Raw genomic sequence first — 9,311 nt, forward strand, 5'->3', positions numbered from 1 at the left:
CCCTTCTGTTGATCGTAACAAAATTCTGACCTGCCTTGTCTAGTAATAGACCATAAGATCCTTGTATCAGGGGAGTCCTGCCCCACTTCTAGAAAGAAGGGATGCAACACAGAGAAGCCAAGAAAAACCTGAACATACTGGGTTTCTCCAGTCTATTACCATTGGAACATACCTTTTCCATCCATATATCAATTGGACATGGCTGCCCATTCTTCCCTGTATCAAAGTATTAAAATTGACAGTTTCCCTGGATTTTGGAGTCTTCATTTCTGAAGACCCCATAACATGTAAAATGCTGATTAAATGCATTTTTATGTTTTCCTCTTATTAATTTGTTCTTGTGGTTTAGATCTAGAATGTTCTCCAAATTTTTTTTTCCTTAAATTCTTTTTTTTTTTTTTAATTTTTATTTGGTGTTAACTCCACAAGAAAACAAAAAATCAGTTATTCTGGTGCACGTGAAATCAGAACAATACAACCACGGAAAAAAAAATCTCAGCCCAGGAATGGAAACTGATACTTCAGTGCTAAGGATGTGCAATGCGCTTCATACCACAGTGCGTTTCAGCGTTTGCCAACTTTTTTAAAAATGCATTTTGTAATCAGTCATTCACAAAAACTAAAAACCACACTTTCAACTGTTGCCGAAAGTCACTGAGCTTTAGCTACTTAATTGTGAAAACAAATCAATACAGAATTCGTCATCCCTTGGCCCGTCCCCACTCCGCCCATCCCCGTGGAAGGCGCTCTCCATGCCCCGCTGCAGGACGCGGGCACCCTGCCCACTGAAGCCTTCCCAGTGAGGCCAGGTGCGTCTCATACCTGTTTATTTGGTCTCTGCTACGTGGGCAAGGACTTCTAAGACAACTGTCGTTGCAGTGATTTTAGGAATTCACAACTTCCACTCTGCTTTTGCCTTTGCTATTAAATTAATAGTTCAGTGCAGATGCTAATCGGTTTTTAGGAAGCTCCAGAAGAAAGAAAAATACATAACAACTTATCTGATGTCTGTAAATAAATAACAGCAACACAAAACCTTACCCATGCGCGTGCGCACACACACACACACGTGCACACACACACACACACATACACACCGCACTGTAAAGTGTCAAAGATGTGCTGCATAAAAATGAACCCTAGCAGGTGGGGGATGGAGGCCGGTGGGAGCGCCAGGTTGCTCAGGGAGAGAAGGCTGACACAGAACCTTGGGGACCCACACCTCTGTGGTGTTTCCTGTGCTATCAGTTAAGAAAAAGGCAACAAACCCAAATGCTCCAAACTTTACAGGCAGTTCAGCTCCCAGGCAGTCAATCGGGCTCACTGCCTGCCGAAGTTAGTGGTGGGGCTGTCTAGACCACGCCAGGCTTCCCGCATTCCTGAGGTTACACACACTCAACGGACTGCTTGGATTAGATGTTTTCTACAAGGATAAGTTGGTTAAAAAAGAAAAACAACTTAACACGTTCAGGTTTTGCTAATATGGCCCCTCCCAGCTTGACCCTGGCACACAGTGTCAGTGTCAGGAGAGCTCCAGGAGGTATCAGCAGGTACGGATCCAAAAGACAGACTGACTCCCTGGGTGACTAAGTCACATGTGGTGCTGACAGGACAGCAATCACAGGGCCACGTGGAGAAGGGCTCTACCACCCACCACGGCACACAGAACTCGCCCAGGATATCCTCTCAGACATGATGAGAGCAGCCACACTACACCTCACCATGAGAGCAGCCAGCTGCAGCAGCCGAAGGTTTCTGTGGGTGACAGGGGCCTTTATTGCCTGTCCAATGCTCTCGATTTCAAGTTTTGGGAGCTCTGATTCAACAGTCACCAGAAAAACCACAATCCACAACCAAGGTCCTCCCCCCATGTTCCAGACTCTCTGGAGCCCTGACTGCATTTCAGTGTGGATGCACTGCAGCACCCACTCAGGCAGGTGTCCCACCCCAAGCCCCAAATCCTTGGCACCTCCAGTTAGCAAGAAAGGCACACATGGGAGTATCTCACGATACTTCAGGGGAAATCACAGGGTAGAAAATACAGTATTCTGAAAGTCTCTAGACTCACACACACTCTTGCGCTCCTATGTCCATGTTGATGAGATTCTACTGAACAAAGATGGGGACGAGTCACCCATGCTTCCCTCCCGCCCTGGAAAGGACCAATCCACTGAAGGGTGAGAATGATCTCCCAGTGCTTAGAGAACACAGCTAAATGTTCCAAAGCTAAAGTCTCTAAACAGCAGAAGTGGTGCCGGCACCATAGTGCTGACAGGTGACAGAGATGTCACCGAGTGAGAAGGAGAGGCCTGTGGCTGCGAGGCAAGAGCAGCGACACCTCTAGGAAGAGCACATGCACACCATTCTGGACCGGACAGCACATCTACTCTATTCAATAGCAAGAATGAACGGCTGGGAAAGAGATCTCCACAGGACCGCGGTCCTCAATGCTAAGATAAGTAAGAAGAAAGAATCACAGATTGGAATCAGTTACTCCAAGAGGAGACCTATGTTGTTGCTTTAGATGAACAGGGCTCAAAGGGGTGGTTTCCCGTCACACAGCACTGAGAAAGCACTCGCACTGGGTGCGAGGTCAGAGGTGAGTCCGGCAGAAGAGCTCCTCCTCTTGAGGGTCCACTCACTCGCCACCACCGTGGAGCCTGAGTCTCTGGGGTCAGGGCTGGCGCTGGAGCACATCTTCCTGCAGAGGCCGTTTGCTTGGGCCCCAGGACCACCCTCTCTGGTGCACCGTGCTTCAGAGACAGAAGAAAGCCTATTAAAATCTAACAGATGCTCTTCATTACTGGGTGTTTCTTTAACATCTGGATATTCTTCTATACCGTTCTCTCCCTTGGCATTTGTATAACATTCTTCACATTCTGATGCAGGAAAAAGGGGAGAGTATAAGGCTTTTTCCCACCAGGTCTGCTTTTCTTGACTTCTACGCATTTCTTGCACATTAGTGTTCAATCCAGGAAATAGAAAGCGAAGGCATATGGTAGTGGTATGGTGCAGACTCTTGTTTCTTTCCTCTTTTTCTTTCTTCCCAATCTCTTCCAGCTGTCCCAAAGAAACTGAATTATCTTCATAAGCAGGGAACTGACAACCTGCTTTGCAACTGCGAAAATTATTAATTTCTTCCTCACATTGTGCCATTATTTTACAATTTGCTGCTGAGCTTTCTATATCTATTTCCAGAGATTCACTCATGCTACATTCCAGACACTGATATAGCTTTCCGACCGGCAAAAGCCCAGTCGACTCCTCCTGGGAATCTAGTTATGTCTGAGCACTCTTTTCCATTCCAGACTCTTTTAATCTGGGAAGGAATTTCCCGGACTCAAGCTCTGATTTTCCATGGTAATAGCCTTCTTTCTCTGCATCTTCTTCCAGAGGTTTGAGATCTGCCTGTGGATCTTCAAATATATCAGCTTGAGGTGGAACAGAAACACTGGCATCGTCTTTCTCAGACTCAAACTCTGACTCGCTCCCTCCTCCTGGGGACAGTTCCGATGCAGAGATTGGGCGGAAGTGAGTCCTGGGAGAGATCCGGATGGCTCTGTACTGCGTCCTGTCGACGCCACATATCCGAGGGTGAACTACTTCACTGTCTGAATCCAAGCAGAGGATTGATTTGGGTTTAAAAGTGGGGTTGAAAGACACAATCCCTTCAGGTTCAAATGAACATTCTACATGAAGAACTTGTGAAAATGGATTACTTAGGTCAAAGGAAGAGAATGAATATTCAAGTCCAGGATCTTCAACCTGAAAGTTACCACAAGCTCCTACCTAGTAAGTCTTCATGGAAGATAAAAGAAAATCCCTTATTTAACCCATCTTCCCTGCTCTTCGGCTGATCATTCTGTTCTAATGACATGAAGGGTTTCCACAACTGCCTGTGACTAGGAGCAAAGCTGTTTCCTGGGGTCATAAAGACATCTGTCCTGGATATGGTCACAATGTCGGAAGCTGCACACTGCAGCAAGCTTCCTTTTGTGCGGCCTGGGGCCACAACTGCCCATTCCCCATCACTACTGAAGGTTTTGAGTTCTCCATAGACTCCCCCAAGAATGAAAGCATTCTCTTTATCTTGGGCCAAAGCCCAAGGTTTAGGGGCATGGTGTAATCACCACCACCCACCTTGGACACAAAGACTCTCTTCTCCAGGTTTTCTTTCTGTCCCTCCCAGAGGTGATATTCAGACCTCTGCACTGCCCTGCTGGGCTCCTGAAGGCTCTCCATTTTAGCTTCAGCATCTAAACAGCAGCAGTAGTTATTTACATCTATTGAAAACAACTCATTGTCAATTCTTTCTCTTTCTACTGTAGCCACAGAATTTCTATCTGCCATCTTTGTCCAAATGTCTTTAATAACCCCTGAGCTGTAGCCATCTCCATATGGACTGCTTTCACTACATACTTGTGTAGTTTCAAAGTTTTTGTTTTCTGTTTTTTGTTCTAACTGAATACCACAGACAGACTCTAGTTTGGATCTTTTTTTGAAAACTAAAGTTGGAATTTCTCCTAAAGTTCTACTGTTTTGCTGGCAAGTTTCATCTTGCAAAAAATCTAGAAGTTCTCTATCTACATAATTTGATGAGACTCTAGGAACTACATAATTAATATCATCTGCATTAAACTGTGCGGATTCTTCAAACTGAATGTTCAATGTCTCATTGTCAGAACGTGTTTCCTCTGAATGGGACCATGGACTACAAGTTCTCATTGAAAGATTAGAACAGTGTTCATTTTCTTCAAAGGCACTATTTTTGGTCCATATTAGCAATCTAGATTGTGTTTTCCAAGCTTATTAGCACTAGAATCTGTATTTTCATTTCCCAAGTTGAGCGTTTCAAAAGAAAATGGTAAAACAGAATTACTGCATTGTACTTCAAACACTGAAAAACAAGAGTTTATACCAGATCCTTCATTAATATCTGAAAAGAGCTCTTGATTGCCAGCAAGCAAGTGTGAATTGAGCATTGTGCTATCCAAGATCAGAGAGAGTCTAACTGGAGAGTCTCCTCCAAAGCTCTCCCCATCGGCATCACCAGAGCTGGATGAACAGCACTCCCAAAACTGAGTCAGATTGCCAAGGTCTTGCAGGAACAAGCCCTCAGCACCCACAGAGCTGGTAGAATCTGTCCATATCACACGTTCCCCTTGCAATTCCATACCATCTAGCACTATGCAACATTCTGCCTCAAAATTTGTATTCTCTTTGCTTTTTTGTCGAATCATATTCAAGATCCGACTTTCTCCTTCCATTGTTTCTGAGGCACCAGGATCCAACATGGATTGATCAATATCCACTTCATAGAAGTGTGTTAATTCTGACAGATGAATATCATCCAGGTATTTGTTGTCCTCTGGCAGAGAACCTAATGAAGTCCCAGCGAGGTCAACATCCTCATTTATAACTGCAGGCATTTCTACAAAATGGCCATCAATGAAAGCACCTGCTGCGAGGTATGTCTTGTGAGTGTTACTGTTGCTGATACAAAGGCCGCGAAAAAGATTCAGACAAGTCTCCCACTGCATCCGGTGTCAGGGCCCTTGATTCCTGTCTGTTTCAGTATGCGGTCTCTAGTTTACTCTTCCTGCTCAAAGGAACAAAATACTCAGCAATCAGTTCGGTGTACCACAACTGCTCCTCTTTATATTCTTTGTCGTTTCTGCTCTCTGTGTACAGCTCTTTCCCCCCAGTGCTCCCAGGATCTCTTCTCCCTGCCTCCTTCACTGGTCGCCTACCCTGCTTGCACAGCTGCCTGATGGACCTGCCGCTGCTGCTGCTGCTGTTGCCGCCCACACGCACTCTTCTCTCTGACTTCTCCCTGTGCTTCAGGGACAGCCTGCTTTGCCCGTTCCACCCTTTCTTGTTTTGAATGTCCCGCGCCTTATGTCTTAATGTACTTCATGGATGCTTTGATTTCTCCCTGATTACCACTTGAACTCAAACCTCCTTCACTAGAGTCGGAAGACCAGGAGCGAAGGTGCGTCTTCCCTTCCAGTTTGTGTCGGATCTGCTTTTTGTACAAGGCAGGTTTCTCTTCCACAGTGCAGTTGCTCAGTTTGTTCTCCTTCTCAAGTCTGCTTCTGCTCTGGGCTTTCTCGTGCACAGTGGTGGGCTCTTCAGTGCTTCTTTCCTTGATGACTTCACTTTCACTGTTGCAGTCCTTGGGAGAGGACGTGTCTGTGCTCACTGGGGGGGCTGTGGATGATGAAGGGGAGCTGGAGTAAGAACAGGCCTTGGACTTGTTCCACACAGTCATGATTTCTTGCAGGCAAACTGGTTTCTCAGAAAGTGGTGGAAATTGCTTCATAGTATATCTCCATTTGATCCTTCTCTGTGGGGGATAATTCTACCTCTGGAGATGGAGACTCCTCCAACTTTTTGTGAATTTTCGCTTCTTGCTCACTCTGCAGGTCTTTCAGTCTGCAGCAGAGCTCCTCCACCAAGGTCTCAAAGCCAGAGCTTTCATCAGAAGCAGATCGGAGACACTGGACAACAGCCTGCTTTTTCACGTCCTCTGCAGTCAAATCTGAACACTTCTTCTTACTCTTTCCCCATTTCTTATAAGCTCCCTTCTCCCAGCCCAGGAAGATGTCATTCTCCTGTTCCTGCAGGTCGTAGTCATAGCTGTCATGCAGCAGAAGGCTGAGGACATAGCGAGTATAAATCATGGCATCGATGCCACATTTCTCCAGCTCTTGCCCAGGCCAGGTCTGCACTGGGCCCAAAGCATGAAGCAGAGACATGTCAGAAGCAGAGGTGGGCCCTGGACAAGACACGAGGAGCTCTCAGATGGCGAAGCATCCACAGTGTCGGCACGGATGGGTGCATGAAGTTAGGTTGCTGACCTCCTTGGCAGGCAGAGCATTTTCCACAGCTGAGGTCCCGGTGGTGTCTGGTGGGGGTCTTCACTCCAGCAGGAGGCAAAGGCGCTGCACATGGAGGAGGAGCATTTACTGTGCTGCACTCAGCTGTCTAGAATAGAACTTGCCTCTTCAGGCATGACCAATGTATCAGCACCCTGACAACAACGCATATGCAGATGGAATCTTCTACTTTTATTTCACATTGAGGCCAATTGCAAGGCTCCGGCTGAACCTGCCCAGGCTGCCGGGCGGCGCGGGCAGGCTCCTCAGCTCGCGCTCGGGGCTGCGGGCGGCCCTGGCCTGCGCCTGACGCCTGACGTAAAGCGGCGGCGACCCCGGCGCCACTCTGCGGAGCCTTAAATTCTTTTATTGGTACATTAGGTATACAATACATTTACATTTATCATTGAGTGCTTGTACCTGTACATGATGTATCTTGGTTCTTATTTTTTCCCCATTACCTGTGTGCCCTTCACCCCTCCACCCTTTCCTATTTACACAGATTTCTTTTATGAACTCAGAGAAGTGGGATTGGAAGGTGACTGGATCATGCGAGTGCCACTCATCAGTGGATTCATCCACTGAGGAGTTTAACAGCTAAGTGTTCTATCAGGAGGTGGGGCCGGCTTGAGGTGGGCCACCGGGGGTGTGACCTGGAAGGGTAGAGCTTTCTCCCCAGATCCTCCCTTCCATCTCTGCTTCCCAGCCCCTAAGATGTGAAGAGCTTTCTTTTATCAGGCTTCTCTACCATGTTGGTTTTGCCTTGGAGCTGGCCTACCATGCAAAGACTGAGACCTCTAAAACTGTGAGCCAAAATAAATCTTTCCTCCTTTAAGTTATAGGTGTCAGATATTGTGTCCCAGGGGTGAGAAAGTGACTAAGACACTTGTCTTTTATTCTGAGGGTGTCAGCTGTGATCCTTAGGATGGGGAGGAAAGATATTACACCTATGGACTTTAAATAATAAAATTATCTGCCTCGTGTACCTACCTGGTTAAACATTTCCTAAAATTTTAAAGTCACATGAAAATAGACAGTTAATTCTACTTATGCAAGTTTGGATCAGAGGTCAGAAAAATACAGTCCATGGGACAAATCTAGCCCATCACATGTGTGACTGCTCTTCTACAATATTGTCTTCTGTGCTGTCTGACTCAATTGGTTACTCATGTTTTTCACTGTCTGTGCTACCTTACAGCTTTCTGAATCTTAATAACAGAGAATAATGCAAACTATTCTTATGTGTAGCTACATAGTGAATTTTGTTAGCTGAAAATGTAATTGGTCATTGCCCTATGGGTACTGGGTAATTTTACATCCTATTAGCTAGATTATTTCAGCACTCCTAATTGTTTTTTGGATGCTCTTTGAAGTGGTTTGCTCCAGTGTTTTGGTTTTGTTTTTTAATCTGCATTAGTTAGGGTTCTCCAAAGAATTGGAACCAATACCAAATATATATTTGGCTAAAAAGTCCTATGACCTGCTGTTTACAAACTGGAGACCCAGGAAAGCTGATGACATAATTTGGTATTCATTTCCAAGACCTGAAAACCAGAGGCTCCAAAGATGCAAATCCTAATTGAAGGGTTGGAGAAGATCAAATGAGATGTTCCCATTCAAGCAGGGAATAAGGGGTGAATTCCTCCTCCTTCTGCTTCTTCTTCTATTTAGGTCCTAAACAGAGTAAATGATATCCACCCACACTGGAGATGTCAATCTACTGTACAGAATCTGCTAATCACACAGGAATCCATCCAGAAACGCCCTCTCAGATGCACCCAGAAATGAAGCTTAATCTGGGCTAGGGAAGTTGACATAACATTTAACCTTCAAAACATTCTACCAAGTTCCTCATTAGTTAATGATTTCAATTAAATCTTTGATGCATATTATTTTTCTGTTCGTAGGTGAATTATGATTTTGTCTCTTTTTGAAGATCACTTTTAATGGGAGTGAGAGGTCACTGAAACCACCTAATGGGTTGACTTATTCATTGCAAACTTATTTTTTTGTTTTCTTTTCTTTTGCCAAGCAATCTAAATTCTAAAGAAAAACAAAAAAAACCACATCTAAGTGATTAAGATACTAACTGCTAGAGTTACTTATTCCAGGAAAAGGAAACGAGAAAAACATCAGTCATAAGACCTCTTAATCTGAAATCTTTTCTTAGATATATAGGACTCTGAATGTTTGGTGACCTTCAGATAGCATCAGAATTAGCATCAAAGAAATGGACCACTGGAGGATTAATGACTAGTCTGGCACCCACCCCTCTGTGGTGACAAATACACTTCCTTAAATTACCTACATAAGCTCTTTGCTCATCAATGCTAGTTAAAATGGTCCACTTGGGACAAGAAGAGTTCAGTCACTTTCCATCAGCTAGCTCTCTCATCGAAATAAAGTTTTTTCTCTACCATAGCCTCGCCTCTG

The 9,311-nt window shown here is 45.1% G+C and overlaps 1 pseudogene; it reads right to left on the reverse strand.

Annotated features, from left to right (window-relative positions):
• Positions 1-2,593: 2,593 nt before the first annotated feature.
• LOC101703401 (uncharacterized protein KIAA0232 pseudogene) lies at positions 2,594-6,758 on the reverse strand (annotated as a pseudogene).
• Between the last annotated feature and the right edge of the window lie 2,553 nt (positions 6,759-9,311).

Source organism: Heterocephalus glaber, unplaced genomic scaffold (genome assembly GCF_053883595.1).
Source record: "Heterocephalus glaber isolate CG9 unplaced genomic scaffold, H.glaber_assembly_v1.0 deba00001586, whole genome shotgun sequence".
Taxonomy (NCBI): domain Eukaryota; kingdom Metazoa; phylum Chordata; class Mammalia; order Rodentia; family Bathyergidae; genus Heterocephalus; species Heterocephalus glaber.